The sequence below is a fragment of the Vanessa tameamea genome, chromosome 19 (genome assembly GCF_037043105.1).
Source record: "Vanessa tameamea isolate UH-Manoa-2023 chromosome 19, ilVanTame1 primary haplotype, whole genome shotgun sequence".
Taxonomy (NCBI): Eukaryota; Metazoa; Arthropoda; class Insecta; order Lepidoptera; family Nymphalidae; genus Vanessa; species Vanessa tameamea.
Window position 1 is genome coordinate 3,504,148 of NC_087327.1, and position 19,813 is coordinate 3,523,960.

A 19,813-nucleotide genomic window follows, 5' to 3' on the forward strand; every position below is an offset into this window, starting at 1 on the left:
TAATTATTTTAAGCTAGATGTTCATTCAGAGTAAAAATGTGGAAAAATACTAAAAAAATATATTATAAGCTTAATATTTCACTCAAAACGCTATCTAATTTATTAAGATTAGTCACATTTTAGACACCTAGCGCCATCTATTATAATAAGTATGTAAACATAATTAGATGTAATAAGTCATTATTTACATTAAATATCAACTTCAACGCCAATTAAAATATACACATAATTCATAACAATATACCATAATTTATGAATAAAGTAACAATAGTATGAACAGCAATTGAAATACTATATGTCACAATGTAAGTAACGTACACGCCAATTCTGCGACATGATCAAAACTTCTGTGAAAAACCAATGAAAACGAAAAAGAAATTGCAAACGAAAATGGCCGTTGAATGCCAGGCGAAGTGAACGTTGCACTTTCACGATTAAAAAATAAAAAGGAAAATAACACGTTAGAAATGAACCATCGGTTTATAGTTTCCATTGACGAGGCTCGAAGGTGACGGCGCTAGTGTCGCATATGATTGTCTGTAGTTCTGCTATCCGACACTACGATTTAGCGGCAGCACATAAGTAGTAAAAAAATATATTTTTGTTTTTTTTTTCCATCTTAAATGGTACATTAGGTATTACGATGTCTATAAAGTAATTGGTATTTATTAATTTAAATATTATATGATATATAATGTTCATTAAATAGGTACATTAATAAAGTTGTTAAAACTTAAAACTTTTTTTGATTTTAGACACTACGTTGACTATGTAATGTGTGTGACGTAAAATGTAACTTTGCGTTTATTTGTCGTTACTTATTCAGGTTTTGCCAAAAATAATTAATGTTTTCTAGAGAAATTCCTATAGTACTAGTATCGTACGCATAATAAAAAACATCAAAAATCGTCGATCATGTGATCGGTCGACAGATCGAAACGGGTCAAGCACAACAGGTGAGTTGCGGAGCGCATCAACTAAAAAATAAAATATCGAAATGCGAAAAAATAATAAAAATCAGCAAATATAGTAAATTGAAAAAAGAATGGTTGCGTCCTTCTCTGTCGTTAGTTAAGTATGATAGTGCGTCTCTGTCGTGAGTGCGCGCACGTGGTTTTCGGCGGGTCCGGAACGGGCGTCGCGGGGGCGGCGCGGGGCGCGCGGCGGTCGAGGATGCGAATGCCACATCCCGTCGCGGCCCGCGCCGTCCGGCTGCGTTGCCCGTAACCTCCGATTGACCTCATTTTTTTTCTTCAATGTAAATATTCGGCTCGTTTTGCCGCATAGTCTATAAGTGGTATTAAGTTCCTCCGTCGCGTTCAATTTTTTATTTTATGATTTCCGTTAAGTAGACGACATTCAAAATTTACTTCGACAGTGTTCAGGACAGTTTTAATGAATTTTTTTTAAGTGATACGAACTTAAATTGGAACTGTGTTAAACGTTTAGAAACTTTTTTAAAATAAGTTATTTCGTAAGATTATAAAAACTGATTGTTATTGATTTTGTGGTGATTAATAATTGGTAAATTTTAAAACTACAAAATAACAAAGTTTCGTGATTCCTAACTTACAAGAATAAAGAAGACTGGTACATAACGACTTTATCAGGTAATTCGTGGATTGAATTGATATGGATTCCTTTTTGTTTGTAGTTTTTATTTTTTATTTTGTATTATATTTTAGTTAAAATCGTAAGATTAAATATAAATTGTAATTTATATATTTAAGTTAATTTTAAGCATATTCGTTGAGATTTATAGTTTTGTTGCCAACGTTAAAATAAAAAAAAATTAAGTGCCCTTAGAGGACGGCTCTTTTTATTTATTTTTTTATTACTAGTTGATCGTAAAAAAACATTCTACAATAACTGCCATTAATTAAAACATGTCCACATTACACATTTTGAAAGTGAGACGCGTAATTTGTAAGGTGGTAAATAAAAAATTAAAAACCTCGCTACTAAAACTTTTAGCGTGCCAACAGTTTTCCCACATAATGATTTCTTAAAAGCCTAAATATAAAAAAAAAAGAAAAAAAACAATCGTTTTTTTTATGAGACCTAAATAAATAAAAGTCTGATTTTTTTTTGTGAAAACGCAATAATATACAATTGCCTATCTATATTAAAAGCAAAAACTGTTTTGTTTTTTTTTTTAAATTAGGAATTTTATTTATCACTTAACTAGATCGATTCCTTTTTATAACACTAAAGCACTCATCTCCAAGTTTTCGGATATCGATATCTCGTTAAAACCGCGTCGAGTTCATTGACCTTGCAGCCACAGCTGGACCGCGCTCTGATAAAAGAATGATATTAATTCATCCCCGCGGCTCCATGGCTGGACTTTAGCACCCACAGTGTGAAAAACGACCCTTATAAATCCAATTTATTATCTCAAATATTGCCGACAAAGTGAGAATAATTGTAAAAAAAAACTGTATTTATTGATAAATAAAATCATTTCACGAAATTGTTTGTATTTTATGTTAGTGAAAATTTTTGAACATTTTAATTTTTATATATCCTTTTTTTTGGTTCTATTTTACGGTTAAAATTAACAATGATAAATTACAACTAGAATAATTAGATAAAAAATTAAATTACGGACAGCTTGTTTAAAAATGAATACTAACAAAGTATTTCAAATTTCATTGACAAAGTTACATTTAGCTTAGAAAAGGGTTCTAATGATAACATAACCCACCTTACGTACCGAATCTTAGCGCTATCTTGAAAGCATCTCGTTATTTCGTAATCAAAACTCGGAAGTTATTTACATTTAAAATCCGATTGAGATATAAAATGTTTACATTTTTTTAACCACCAGAATTTACCAATAAAAATACTCTTTCACCAGAGTCCATTATTATGCATAAAATGTGCTTTAAATACGTATCTCTCATTGATATTGTCGGTGCCGATTACGGGGATTTTTTGCGAATGATTGAATTTTATTTACAATTAACCCGGCCTCGGCATCGTCGAAAGTGAGAGTGACGATTAAATGCCATTTAAAAATAAAACAGTTCGCCGCCATAACATTGGAGTGTCGATAATTTATACTTGTGTAGTACCTGCCCATAATATATGTCAGTAAACAATACAACAGTTCATCTATCGACGAGCTGCGATTAGATTCGCACGTTAGAAAGCCTCTAACGCTACTGGTAAATAAAACAATAAAAAGATGTAAGGTAAGCGGTAAAGGTCGTTTGTTCTCCGCTTCCGTTTAACGTGCATTTAAAGAAAGCGGCAAGGCGCGAATAAAACGTCTTAGCAATAAGAAGCCGCCCAAACGCAAGGCGAGGAGGGCAGTGGGCGCGGGCCCGCCTAATTTGTCTTAGGCGGAAAAATCGCGCGGCGATTACAAGTGGCTCGTAACGAAGTCGGCCCCGCGGCGAGAGAGGTGCGGCAGCCGGGGTGGGGTGGGGGTAGCGAGCCCGGGGTGGCGGCGCGGCGGGCCACGGACAGTCTCAGTCGTCCGTCTGGAGTCGCGGCGGCCGGCCGGGCCGCGCGACGCAATACACGTTCCTCGTGCTCTTGTGATTATAAATTTTAATAATACAAAATTCAAAAAATCTAAATTTTAAAATTCTAACCGCGTCTAATCGAAAATATTTTTAGGCTAAAATTCCCCGACCCTCACTTTTTTAACCTAAACTGTTGGCAGTGGAAAAAGTTTTGCGAAATTTTTAATATTTATGTCGGTTACATTTGTAAAGAGATTAAACGTTTGGCCGTTATTGAGAATATTTTTTATTTAAAATTTATTTTTCTTAATTAATGAGCGACACCTCGAGTGAGCAATTAATAAGTAACAACTAATGATAAGCGTTAAATTAATATTAAGGGTTACGATATAAAGTCAATAATAATAGACTGCCACAAATACTTCTAATTAGGTTAGTAGTTATTTGGACTATTGTGGTGAAAGGACAATACCGGACTTACTAACTTTTTGTGTCGCACACAAGAAGACTCAAAGGACCAAAGGTGGTGATTTGTTGTACTTCATTAAAGTAGAGCTATAGTCTTTTTTATGTGTTGTGTTTTGTTTTTTTTTTCTTTTTTGTTGTTTTTTTTTCTAATAATTATTTTTTTGTTTTTAAATATTGTTATTAATCATTAATGATAAGTGATAATGTTATATAACATTACATTATTGTATAATATATAAAATAACGACTTCGAATTTTTGTGATTTCAAATCGCTAAGTGGAAATTAGACATCCGCCGCGCGACGGACTTCGCGATCTTAAGAAGTATGTTATTTTAATATTTTACAATAAAACTTAAAACATTTTTTGTTATTTTTACTTTTTTATTGTTTTTTGTAACACCTTTTTGTAGATAGTGAATTTAAAATGATAATAAATTACTTTTTTCTTTTGTTGTTTTTTTTTTTATTTTGCTTTATACAGTACATGAATGATGTTTTTTTTATTGATTATTCTATTGAAAAAACCAACGACGTTAATTTTATTGTATATTGTGTTCCTTACTTTAGCTTAGGTTTTTCGTCTAAACATGATTTTGACAATTCCGGCGGTGACTCGAACACCAAAATTTTATAATACTGTCATTATTTGGCTCTTCGGTGTAATAAAACCGAATATAAAACTTGATTAACGCCAGCGAGACACGGTTTTAAATGATACTTACAATTCATACATATTCTACATTTCCTTTTTTTATTGGTGTTTAAAAGTTAAAAGAAATTCAATATCAAGAAATTAGTAGTTGTTTATTGAAAAGTAAGCGACCAGCACTATCAGTACAGTTTTTTACTAATTTATAAACCTATATTATATTATAGGCGATATGTAGACTCTACATTTAGATTTAGAATCTTAATGTTATTAATTAGAAGTCAAATAATGTATTTAAGCCTGTTATTAAAAACACTTGATTAGTATTCATTACGTATATACAAATTTGTCGACTTAATTGACACTCAAACTACAATCCGTTACAAGATTATTCTACAACCGTTTAGAAGATAAAAATGTCACAATCCATATGTTAAATACATACTTAAAATTTGATGATACAAGTAAATCAATGAATATTTATGATATCAGTAGGCGAACGAGCAAATGGACCACCTGATGGTAAGTGGTCACCACCGCCCATAGACAATGGCGTCGTAAGAAATATTAACCATTCCTTACATCACCAATGCGCCACCAACCTTGGTAACTAAGATGACGAAAAAAACACAACAATACTGAGTACTGTTGTTTTTGTGATAATATCCATTATATTTATTTAATATAAGCTTTAATTATCCCTTGGCAGATGTGAAAATGAATGTTTCCTCGTTCCGATCTCGCGTTAACCGATTATTGTGAAAAAAAGCAACAATTACTTATAGAAAATTAGTACCAGCAGAAGGCTTCTTTTAATTCCCATGCAATAAGGCTTACGATGTGCATCAGCTTGCTTGAACCACTCCTATCAATAATTTAATAACAAAAGTGTTATGAAAATATTAATAAATAGCTTCATTACAAAATACACGAACTAATAGATAATAAAAATTCGTGGATTTAGAATTAGTTGATTTCCATAAAGGAGTTTAAATTATACCATATTATATAGCTAAACGTAAACGTAACGTTGAAAAATGAGTAACTACTGAGCTGTGGCTTTTTCTCAGTAGAATATAAGTACGTTACAAAATTATGTTACCAAAATAAAAAGTGCGTATGTTAAGTCCTTAATATAAGATATTGAAACGAACAATTATATTAAGTATATGAACACAATTTATTACTGTAGTATTGAAGTTAGTTCAGTTTTAAATGGAATAACTGTGTTTAACAAACAAACAAATAAAAAAAGTTCCGTTTAAATAAGTATAATTTTTGATAATCCTTTAAAATAATACGGAAATATTTCGTCTATATGCTATATTCCAAATTCTAAAATTATATTTTATTATTTGCTTTTCCCGTGAATATCACATAATTTTTTTTTACTACTGAATATAATATGATGAAATAGCGTTAAATTCACATTTTTTTTACAATTAAAACCTTAAATATTTTTTAAGCAAAATATAAATTTGTTGTATTGCTATATTTTTTTGTAAGGCGTTGTTGTCGAGAAATTTTCCAATAACTTTTTTTAGCCTTTCGTGTACCTCTTACCATTCATATTGTTAGATTCTTAATAGTTAATTTTCTATTTGGATGAATTTGAATTATAATAGTAAATCTGTTAATATTTGTAAGAAGCTAGCATCTATTGGTTGAAAGTAAAACTTTTCATTTTGTCTCATATATTTATCAACAGATGACGCTACCACTAGTAAATTTTAATTGTGCAAAATTCCACAAGATGGCGCTAGCTTAGCCGTCGCATGCGCATGATAATAATTCTGATTGGACATAATAGATGGCAGCACTAGAATATTGGTCAACTGCTCAAACTTTGTTAGATCACGTTAATAATTATCATATTTGTATTAATTGCTTTTTTTTTATTGTAGTACTCTCAGTCTCACTCTTTCTTACGTATAAGTAACTATGACATGTTTACGATCACTCACAAAATCCAATGTACCGACCGATAGATGTCGCTACAACTAAGTACAGTATCAAAGAGTAAGACTTAATAATTAATAGATAACATTTTGAGTACCTGTTACACATTCTAATAAAATAAGCTGAAAAAACTAAACATACATACAGTAAATTTTCCTGAACTTATACTACGGAATATAAGTTTAATAGTTACTCAAGAAAGTGGGCGTTTAACATGTATGGGTGGAGCACGTGCTAAGAAATGCCACGAGACAAGGAGGGGGGGCGTGACTCGATTTTCTAAGACGAGGGCGTGTAGAACGCTAATCTTCTAAGAAAGAGGGCGTTGGAGGAGGGCGGTGGTAAACAGCTATTGGTTAAGGCATTGTTTAGAACTGACGGATAAGTTATTATTGCGATAAAACTAAGTTAACATGCTTTTATACATAATATGTAGAGTAGATATACTTTAGCTTTGTATTGGAGACCTACTTAAGTAGTACCGATGTTTTCTTGTTCTTATCTATCTTATGAGGATGTCGATTTACGTTTTTACCTATCTATTTTTTATTTGTAGAAAGTCTATGTGTACATAACAAGATATAGTTTCCCGTTATATACTTTTGTATAGGTATACCCAGAGCTGAATATAAAGGTCGGGAGGCCCTGGGGCCACAAAAGAGTGGATGCCCTAATTATTATTTTACAAATTAGCTAAATTGAAAATTTTCATTCTTGTCAGACAGGTTTGTCAATAATATATTAAAATTTCGTATCAGTAACTATTAAATTAATAATGTATTATATATTATTAGGTATAATTTGACTATAGCGAGTTATCTGAACATACTTATATGAACTATGATGAACGATATATTATACTATAGGTATAACATTACATTAAAATTGTAAACCGTCGGAATCTCAATTGGGGCCCCTCTCTTTTGGAGGCCCCAAGGCATGTGTACCGGTTGCCCTTCCCTAAATCCAGATCTGGGTAAGCCTACCTACCACCATTTCGCATTTGAGTAGATTGAGGTAGAATAATTACAAACTTTCTTTTCAAAACAGGAAGTAATTTTTGCATTGCAGTAAGATATTTATGTACAAGCGGTTACATTTTTTACTTTTAACTTAACGTAATGTCGCCTTCTCTTGAATTTTCTCGTTTTAAATAAATTGTCTATTTATCACATATCCTTACAAGCTTTTAGATATTACCTATTAGTTAGGTTACCTATCTAATGGTACTGATAAGTGTTTTTGGAAAAACAGTTCACCTAAGTCACCATTAAATAGTTTTACTCCAATTCCGAATGTCCAAGACTTTTTCATCTTAAGTGAGGCGCCGCGATTGAATGGCGTTCGGGTTTTTGCAACTCGCGCATCTTGGTTTAAGAAGGAACCTGACTACCTCATAAGAGTTTGATAATAATTCATTCGTTTCATATCTAGATAGAGGCCATTGACCGTGAGAAGCGATTTTGATCTGTTTCTCTCTTAAAATAGTAAATCGTTTAATTTACGTAGGCAGCTATTTAAATACCCATAGTTTACCTTACCAGTAGGTACTTGTAACTTGATCTTACTTACTTGTAACTTGTTACTTGTAACTTGATGTGCGTCAAATTAGTTGACATTTTAAATTTCATATACACCTATGTACATATTAAAACGTAGATAGATGACTTGTTATTTCATATCATTAAAGTGAAAAATTAACAAATATATTTATTTTTACGTTTAGGTTCGATTTTAAACTCAATATGAAATTTTAAAACATTACCTACCTACTTTTGATTGTCTATTCCAACCGCAACACAAAAGCCAAATAAACAACATTTGACATCGAATGACGCGATATACCTATACCTAATAAGTCAAAAATAGACGACAATGCGAAAGAATCCATAACTTTATTAAATTAATCAGATCGTATGGTTTGCAGCCCTGCGAGTCCTGCAATTAATCAAACCCGTTCAATGAATTCAATTCAAGTCTACGTTCAGATATGTCTTAGGTAAGCTTAAGTGTTGTTAGCCCAGAGCCCCCTAAACTTACGGTCCGGCTCTGGTCGAGACCTTGAATCTATGATACTAACTATGGATTTTCAAAAAAATAACGTTTTGAACGTCGACGAAGCTTTTATTGAAATTTTCGAAGTGAAATTAAAGTAGATATAAGTTACAGTCTCATAATAGAAACAAATACATATTAATGAAGATTTGTTAGTTCACAATATAGCCGACATTCTCGATTGAAATAGACTATAGCTAGAGTTGATGTAGCTCTACATGATAGATATATTTATCGCTTAATGTGCTCTCCAAAGTTTCAAGTTATAATATCCACGCCTACATCTTGGTCCGCCCACTTCCTTGCGCCGCCTTTCTTGACTGCGCTATTGGCGCGGCGTACTAGACCGTGAACTCCATAAAGAAGAGATTGTTTCAACATTAAATAACTATTAATACACGTATTTGATTGTATATATGTGTTTATACTGAACATATGTATCATATGTATGATTAGAGGATGGAGAAAGCTAATTATTAAAAAATATTTGTAACTATAGAATTCAGAGCTCTACCTCAACTCCAACTATATATATAGTGATATATAACTAGACACCTATGTAGTTATAGGTATGTTTATTTATTATCTAGATTATGCAAAATATGAAAATTAACTCACATAAGTATTATGTATTACAAATAATACCTAATTGTTGCTGATTAATTACATAACTTTTCATAAATTAATATAATAGACATTATACTTGTAGATACATATGAAATCAGATTACGAGATACATCTGTGTTTACTTAAACATATATTGTCTAAAAAACATTAAACAGTTATTCTTATGACAAATTCTAATAGTTTAAACTGCTGCGCTACAAATATCGTCTGTAACGATCGAGCGTCTGAAGCAAGTATATAATACTTCTGTCACGTGTATACGTACTTCCAATTACTGCGCGGCACGCGTTTATTTAACTGTATTTATACGTAGATGTTAGTATTGATAGGTTCTGAAAAGCATTTAATTCACTAATTAGGTTCGTTAGATAGGAATATGTTTGGGAATTCTCAATACAATGTTGTATAAGTATATATATAATATTTAGGTATATATTTGCAGGTAGCGCGTGTTGTATTATTAATTTATAGGTACCGATATACGCACGTTACACCGAGGTACCCAGTATGTTAATAAGTTGGATTTGGTAAGATAGGCTTTTAATTTGATAGGCACCTATATACCTACCGTGTCGTAAATATTATATACGATTAGGAAACTAAAAGGTGACCGAAGTCAAATCCATGATCCTTTTTAAATATAGAAGTATCGTCCACTATCAAATCGTAATTAAACAACTCAAACCTGTAGGGGTATTATGTAAAAATGTACTCGAAACTCACCGCAGAAAACGATTGTGAAATCGCGGTATGTGATATGCGATATCGACTATAATCATTATAAAATTTACAGGATACACGTATCAAAATGGCGTATCACCGTAAGTCAGTTTTGAACATTTCACGAGTGAGATGCGAAGTGAATTCTTACAGAATCGCACTGCTGAGAACAGCCAGCAAGTAGCTCTATAGCTAAATTACTATTAATCGTAATACCCACATAACCAATCCATACATAGATAGGTATAGATAGATACTTACAATGTAATAAGTAAGCGCCAGTCTACGACTAGTTTTATTGTTACTACCGTTATAGATAAACATAAGACACCTAGCTACTTAATTAAATAATATTCGTCACTATTTTTTAGAAAGAGAGAATTATATTTTAAAAAGTCGAATAATATTTTTAAACATATAATATAATGGAATATAAACTATTTTCAGACCAAAATCGACGGCTGAGGGGTTCGCGTGTGACGTCAACTTTTAGGTAAGTTTCTTTGCAAGATAACTTATTGAAAATTATATTATAACACCGCCCAGAACACTGGGTATAAATTAAAAAACGCGTACCTACCTAATAGTATAGTACCTACCTAACTATCTACAGACGACTCCGCGTCGACTGCTCATAGTCTCCAGCGTCGTTCAGTAGATAGAACATAATTGTCAAAGAAAAATACAATATTTATGTAACTACGTATAGGTATATAGATTAATAGTTTCTTTTCGTTACTACAAGAACTATTGCTTCACAGAAAAGTAAGTTAGGCCTTGTAGAGTTAGGGTGTGTAGAGTTAGAAAGCTTGGTTCTACATGAGATCTGATAACTTTTTGACAGAGCGAGTCATATTGTCTCGTCTTGGCAATATTTTTCTTACTTTATACTGGATTTATTTTACTGAAAATGTCTTTGGTAGGTTAACGATCTGTTAAATACTTAAATAATAATACATATTTAACTTTTTTTATAAAAAATTAAGACTAAACGTAAGACTGCTGATGACGCGCCATTTAGCCATTAGTTTGATTTTTATTTAAATATTTAGTTCATACAATGTAATTAAACAAACATATCCATATATATTGGAATACCTGTGTAGGTACAAACATTAACATAAAGAAAGAATGCTTGATGAAGCTTGAAAGTGTAGATGTCACAACTTCAAACACAAAACGAAAGCCGAATAACTCTTTGAATTACGAATACCTACAAAAAGTACGTTTCTAAGCCCTAGTGAGGAATATAGTATAAAAATATATTTCATAAAACATAAAGGCGATGTGACACGGCCGCGTTCCGCTCCACGTAATGATCGCTAAGATTCCCGCCATCAAGCCCAGTTCTTAATTTCTGAACTGTTAATGAGATCCACCTTCAGTCTCCGCCTACAATAGACGCCATGCGTGAACTCACTATTTTTTTTTCTAAACCGATTCAAGGACCGAGCCCATTCAACCTTAACGTTTAAAAAGATGCAGTTTAAGTAATGATTCTACATGGAGGTTCTAGAAAATGAGGTTGCAGCTGTTTTTAATTTCGTTAGTGGGTTATTGTTAGCGTAAACCTAGGCGGGTTCAATTTATCTTAGTGCATAGGTATCTGACTTCTTTTCTTTTGCGTTTTACTTCAGTTTGCGGCCTATTTTGTGTTCAGGCATTCAATCTACTTAATCTTTTTCTTTATATAATAGACGCTTTGTTCCGTCAGAAGTCGCAGAGATAAAATACAATTTTTAATATTTCGATTTTTTTTTTAAGTTTTTAAGTTGATGCAAGAAAATATTTTAAATGCCAACAACACAAACTACTTAAGCTGTATATAGTAACTTATGTACCTACTGTAAATAATATAAGATGTGTAATCATAATAATACATCTATGTACGTTCAGAAATGACAACAAAACTAAAATAATAAATTAATTATATAATTCCGTCAAAAAAAAAACAAAAGATATTCTATTTGTTCATACACAAATACTAATCAAACAATACAATTTCGTCAAATCATTATTTAAACGAAATGACCGAAACACAAAACTCGATCACATATTAAACATGAATATCTACATACCTAACTTAAAAAATCCAACGAAACGGCTTCGAAAGCGATTCCTCCCCACTCCATAAAGCGTTCAGCGCTGGTAAAAGACAATTTTAAAAGGCTCACAAATGCTGAAAGACTGTCAGTACCGTCCAAAGAGGACTCTCCATTAGCGAAGAGATGCGACTGCGATTAACGGCTTAAGATAGCGTTTGTAATTACGCGTTAGACTGTAGTTTCGGTGATGCTGGTGATACTTGATTTTTTGGATGACTATATATTAATATTACTATAGCGCTATGACTCGGCTCATCTATACGTATAGAATTGTTTGCCCTGACTGACTTTCAATGCACAACAAAATTACTGAGTCTAGAAAAATTTAATTTGGAACATATTGGGTTTATTTTATAACGTAAGCATCCTACGTGAAACGGATTTTGGAAATTTGATGTTATGGAGTATATTAGTATTTAAGGAATATTTAAGGAGTATTTAAGGAATAGATTTCTATGAATTTTACCCTAAAAGTCGGGATGGGCATTTAGTATAATATATACCTATATCTTTTCTGAAATTATTGTTCTTAATTTTACTCGATCTAATACAAAACTATATAGATATTCATTTTGGAAGCTAATTTGGAAACTATAGTTGTCGTATTAGCTCGCATGAGACATCAAGACACCGCAAGTAGTTTAAAAAAAAAGTAAATTAAAAACATTTATATCTCACTGTTGGACAGAACCCTTCTTATTATAAGAAGGTTTTACGCTTAACCATCGCGCTACTGCCGTTTGGTGAATACTATCTCAGACTTAATTATGGAATTAAGTGAGCTAACCACTAAATTGTGACGTCATAAGTGCTAAACGTCAAATAAATCATCTATAAATATTCAATTATATTCATTTAATATAATTCCTTATATGGATTTTGGGCATGAAGACATTTTCGAAACGTCATCGTGGATCACACTGAATCGACTTATTCAAACATTTTTCAATGCCTTTTAATTTTTTCCTTAAAATGAATATTTTATCCTGGCTATATTATTTGTATATATTGAAGGACATCCAATGATATACAGAGAAAATCTCATACATATGAATCGTCAATTGTCAAGATTTTATAAAGATCGGAATTTAAATTAAATCTACAAAAACCGGCAAGAAACTCTCTATTTACTCCTCAAACATAGTTATATATATGATCTATGTAAAATCTAAATACAATTTAAACATAAATCAAATATTATAAATTCAATTGTTTTTTATGAAATTCTACCAAATTTGTATCCCACATTGGAGCAGCACAATGAAATGATGGCATAACCTTACGAAGGCTGTTCCTACTTTAAATCTACATAACTCGTAGATTATAATAATCACTATCATAGTGTAGACCAAAAAACCCGCCAATTGTCGTGCCCGTGCAAGAAGGGTTCCGTACCATTATATATAAAACGGCAAAAAATCATTTCTATATGGGAGCCCCTTAAATATTTATTTTATTCTGTTTTTAAGTATTTATTGTTATCGCACCAACAGAAACACATTCATACCTGGTGACAGACGGACAGCGGAGTTTTAGTAATAGGGTCCCATTTTACCCTTTATGTACGAAACCCTTAAAAATAGAAGACATTTTCTTGTAATAAAAATACTAAACCAAAATACATAAACATACCAGAAGGAGCAGTGCGTGTCACGAAGGTTTTAATATTTAATATTATTATCTAAGTAGCTACTTACGCTGCGTATTTAATAAGGTTTAAATTTAGACTATTGACGTTACAGGCATGAGTTTAAATTTTTATTGGATGGATTTTTATTAATTAAAATCCATGTTAATGCAGTCATTGCAAGGAAGTTATTTTGTAATATATTTTCATTGTTATAAATAAATGTTAATACCACAGACTAAATTAATCAAAGCTTAAATGGTAATTAATTTACCCGTATTATTTCGCACTAAATATAGCTTTAGATAAGTCACTCATTTATACCACATAGATAGGTATGTAATATAAATATACTTTTATGATTAGTACTTTATAAAATGATTTATTAAAATAATTAATATTTTAACGAATTTTTCGCAGTTCTATGCATAAATCGAACTATTTTTTAAAATTCTAAAAAGACAAATAAGAATTATTTAAATAATGTTTTTTATCCAATAAGAAAAGTCTCCAATCCAATAAAAAAATATATATTTGTCTATTTCGGTTAGATAAATAACATAAAAATTCTAAATTCAAATTACAATTGCTAAAGAATAAACACAGAGACATACAGACGCACACATTGAAATATTTTTAGTTTAATTTCTTGGTTTGATTTTCCAATTTAATTATTTTATTGCAAGCATTCTTGCTGACTATAACTATTTTCATTGCATATTAGAATTAAATATTTCTTATTGGATAAAGTATCTTAACAGATTAAAAATGTTACTGAAGATTTTATTACGTGTAGGTATATAAGTATATATATATGTATATGCCATGATGTAATTTAAAGCGAGTGAAACTGCGAAACGCAGCTACCATGTAATATTATATACTTACTTAATAAAACCTCCGAAGCGCTGTATTTTCTGGTAACAATTAGTTTTGTATAATCGTTTTTAAGTAAGACGATACAAAAAAAACGTCATCATTAATTCGTATATATTATTATTTATACTTATTTCAAACGTGAGTATACTACTATGTAAGTACGGCTAACATAGCTAGTTTTACGCAAGCGCTAGAAGCGCTTTAATATTTCATTGTATTATGATTATAACCTTCGAACAATATAAATGAAATGGGCCGGCCTTGTCTATACAAGTTACTCAATAATAATGAGGCAAAATATTACTCAATAACATAATAAGTATGTATTATTAAAAAGAGATAGCAAATATAATAACTACGCGAGGAAAAGAAAACACCTGTGTTGATCTGTTGCTATTCAATGGGTTTCGAAACAGACGGATCGCACTTCTTACAGATAAAGGCAGTCTAATACGAAGTAAGATCCAACTCTAACTTTACATTAAAAATACGTACGCTTTGGGCCGTTAATTTCATTGAAGTATATTGGTTGATGTTGCTAGTCAAATACTATATTTGTTAAAAAAAAAACTTTTTAAAAAAAATGAGTCGAATTAATGTTTTATTTGAAATGGTGAGAAACTCGAATGAAATTATGATTTAAAGATTCGAAATTATTTCAAATATATTATGACATAATGAGTAATTGATTTTATTTAATTATATAAGCCATAATAGCTGCTACTAATTACTGTAGAAATGTTAGAACTACGGATTTTTAATAGTTTTAAACTGTCATTATTTGTCAGCGTTAAATGTTGCAAGACGACTGAAAATAGTCCTGTATAACATACCTTCAAGAGACTATAATAGGTATTTGTGACGTCACGCGTCACGCAGCTGCTATTTTTGTAAGTTCTTGTTTTAATATTATACTTTTACTGAATCATGTTTCTTTTCACTAACAATGCGTAAGGAAAGATCTAGTCGGCTCTTTTAAATGAAATTATATTTAACTACCTACTAAAGTTCGTCACAGTTTTATAAATATTAAAACGGCGGGAGTTTCGAGACACGCGAACTACCCTTACATTCGTAGTTGCGCGTTAATAATAAGCTTATAAGCATTTATAAAGGCGGCATTGTAATTTCTAAGCAACTATTCGGAAAATTCTTTGAAACACACTCAAAGACACCCCTAATTACTTTCCGTTATTCCATAATGTGAAAACTTTAAACGCCTTTATACCGCAAGTGACGGAGCGTGAAGTGTTAGCGCCCAAGTTGCCGTGTAAATGTGTGTACACTTTATATCGTAACACACGGGATAGAATTTAGAACGGGCCCGCTTGTAATGGCGTAGGTGTACAGAGAAAACTACGTACCAAAAAAAGGACTAATTTAATTTTTTAAATTATATTTTTTGGGCAAAATTGGTTGTTTTAGTTACGAAGTTTTAAATCAACACCTTACGTCTCGATCGTGAAAGAAGTTATACAAATAGATTATAATAAAAAATATTACGTTACGAATGATGATAAATAATGGTACCTAACGCGCGTAAAAACAGGGTATGCGCTTTAAGAGGAACTAACTCTCGGTAGCTTGTCTAAAGTTTACGCGTTACGTTAGATTTGCGTGATAGATATAACAATTACAATACATAGAACAATTTCGCATTGACATCCCTTATCCGGCGATACATAGCGAGGAAACCTGCATGTATTAAATACTCGTAAACCAACAATTAGTACCAACTCAATTGGTTACCCTACTATAACTTGGCAGATAAATATTTAAATATTTACTAAGAATTTCAACAATCTATGTCCTAACACGCTGTATACACGTTCAAATTACTCCTGCGTACAACCTCGCTCTCTTCTGAGTGTCTATTCAATTTACGACGTCCCGTAAGCGACTCAGTAGTGGCGTGACTTGTCGCGAACACTTCTTTGTGCAAAAACGCCGTGTCACGACATTTTAACGCCTCGTGGATTCTTGTGAAATGTCTTTTTAAGCTTTAACCGTTTCATACGAAGATATATATTGGTTGAAGATTGTTTTATTATTTAGGATCAATCAAAAGCAAGATTCAGTGGTCAGAAAATAAGTATTCGTCGTCCTGAAATAAGGAAGGTTCATTTGATTTTGAAATTAAATAAACGAATGAGTTTCACTATATTGAACTTACCTACATGACGTGTATAACTAATCAAGTGTCACTTTTTTAAATTAAACATAACATAATTAAATAAATCAAAAAACAAAGTCTTAAATATTATTTTAATTAATTTATCGAAAGAAATATATTTCGTATAATTATATATTTATGCAACTAATAAGCAGACAATGTAATGATTGAGGCACTGCCCGTGACGGACCGCCATTGGTAGCTTCCGTTTCCTGAAGGCATGGTATTGTATTGTACCTGTATATAAGGATGTTTGAATCTGCATAATTGTGTTATTATGGGGCACGATGGGCGTGATATAGGAACTGCTTATATTATAATTTTTTTTTTTTCATATGTGGTAGTTTTTTTTAATTGTCAGCAATACTATTTATGTATACCAGAGTGCACAATATTAAAAGAGCAAATGACATGAGAGAAGCAAAACCAAAAAAAAAATGCGCAAAGACTGTCTAGCTGTGATTTTGGTACCTAATCGTGTTTCAATATATAAATTCAATATTATTCGAGTGTTATCTACGAGTGTCTTAAGATACATTATAAGCAAATATAAAAAATAACACACATAATAAAGTAAGCTTCAGTCGCTTTACTTCTTACGTAGTTCTAAACTGGGCTTCGCTATTCAGACACAAAAGCGCTTGTATCTTAAGTAGAATACCTACATACAATACATTATTATACGTGTAATTTTATTCTCTTATTTATTACTTAAATTAATTATATGAATTTAATATATAATAAAGAAATAATTAAATGCTCGAACGTCGAATCGACCAGGTGTCGGCAGCGAGTAAAGACAGATGGCGGTGGCTTACTCGGCGAGGCACGTGGAGGGTAATTCTTATTACAATACACGTAGGAATGCACGGAATGGGGTCGAAGTTGAACTTAACAATAATCGTCATTATTATTATTACCCGATATTTAAAATGCATACACACGCCTTTAGATTCTGGGGTTCAAGTAACATATTATTATCTGGACTAGTACAAGTATATTACAAAAAAAGAAAGTATTTTATGAATATAAATAAAAGCATGTTAAATTTAATAAAATTTAATGGATTTTTAATTCCTTCAAAATATCAGCTAACTTATTCAAAACTCAAGACTAGAATAGTGTACTTAGTGCTAATTTCGTCTGTGCGTACAATTAAACGTACTTTTTGAAATTTTTTGGAGTAGATGTGATCGTAGCTTAGATATTTCGAATGACACTAAAACGTTGACACCATAGACTTTAAATGAACAGAGCCGTAGCTAACCGTACAATCTTTAAAAAATAAAATAACCATCGGCAGAAGCTTTGATGGGGGCGCTGGTCGCGTGGCCAGGTGCGCGTCCCCCTGTCTCTATAATACTTATTATTACAACTCCTTATTATTTCTTGTTTTAATTGTTCCCCGACTTGCCTTTTACTCCTTTTGTTCGCGTTTAATGGTGTTTATTGTTTTGTATTTTTTTAAATGCGTGCGCGTGCCGGCTCCGTCTGCAAGATTTTCAAAGGTAATTTAAAAAAATACGATTCTTTTTTAGAGATGACTGGAGCTAAGTGGTCGCTTTAAGCGAAAGTACGTAATTGTTAATTACATTTTTCGGTGAAAATTTTTTTCAAGAATAATGGTTTCCTTCGTATTTTGACGTTGTTCCTCTCTCTTATTCGTAAGTTTATTTACTTGGCTACCGTCTCTATTTTGTTGTTATAATTAACTGAATCTGCTTTAAAACAATTAAACACTGTTCTTATTTAAGTTCTCTTTTATACAATGAGTCGAAGGCTTGGGGCAGTGTAGTTTTAGTTATAGTAAAAAAAACTTGTACAGCGTTTATTATCTTCTTTCTCTTCTATTTCTTAAATATTAAGGTATAAAATAAAAAAAATCATATAGTCAAATTCACGACAAGAAACTATTAAGTATTCAACAAGACATTGTTTAAATTTCATACGTTATTTAATACAGTATTCCAATCGAAGAAGGAAAAATAAACAAAATTTACATTTGTATACTACGTGCGATTTGCTAATAGCTCTGCTATAGTATTCAATTTTCCTTCCAAATTTATCTCGCTGACATTTAAAACGAAATATTTTCACAAATGAAAAATTAATATCATAGATTATTCAAGATCTCGACCAATTATATTGCGTCAAATCAATGTCAAAGTTGTTTATTTGTAGTTACTCCTCCTATGGTTAGAATAGACTAGGTATACATGTATCAACATGTTAACCCATTCCAAGATTTGGTTCCTAAGTTAGATTACCGAAATACCGATAGAACCGCACGTCGCCAAGTTGGCATCATTGACAAGATGGCATTCCCGCCAACTTGTAATTGATTCTCGAACTCTGGCAAAGATTTATACGTACACGGCCTAGAGCCATTAAGGGAAGCATGTGTGTAAATTAATTATCAACTTTATCTGGTAACATTGTAATTGTATTGTGACAAACTTTCGTAAAATATAGTGTGTATCTCCCTAATATTTATAAACTGATAAAAAAGTAAAATAATTAAAAAAAATCAATTCTAACTTTAAAATGTAAATAGATACAGAAGTTAAATTTATTTAATCTTCGTACTATAATATGTAAAGTAGTGGGTATATACGCTGAGATGCTTATAATGTTGCAGGCCGCAAGTTCGGTTAGGTATAAAAATATTTTACTTTTACACTAGGAATATCAAAAACCGAAACAAAATATTTATATTTTTTAGTTCTAATATTAGTTGATAGCTGGACAATCTAAAATGTTTTTCACATGTACTTTTAACAATAAAAAACTATAAAAACCTAAACAGAAATAACCTTCAACGTGTACACTTTAAAAAAATAATTCCACTATCAAAGCGTCCAAACAAGAACACAGATAACGAATAAATCGTCGACAGAAAAAAATATAAAGTTCATCGCCCTCCGAAGTGCCTTCTGGCCGCAATGTGTTCCTGTTTGCCATATCAATAAAATGAAAAACCTCTGAAATACGAGACGAATGTTGAAACAGATTGAAGGGTACTTGAAATGAAGATTTTTAAGTTGAGCATCTTATATTTACAATACGACGAAACGTC

At 31.5% G+C, this 19,813-nt stretch overlaps 1 protein-coding gene across 1 annotated transcript in view; it reads left to right on the top strand.

The window, feature by feature from the left end:
* Positions 1 to 2,611: 2,611 nt before the first annotated feature.
* Positions 2,612 to 19,813, top strand: part of LOC113396081 (homeobox protein prospero) — a 94,935-nt gene continuing 77,733 nt past the window's right edge. The window contains exons 1-2 of the mRNA XM_026633863.2: positions 2,612 to 3,996; positions 10,401 to 10,446. The gene's annotated coding sequence lies outside the window, so the exon portion shown is untranslated. The remainder of the gene's footprint in view (positions 3,997 to 10,400; positions 10,447 to 19,813) is intronic.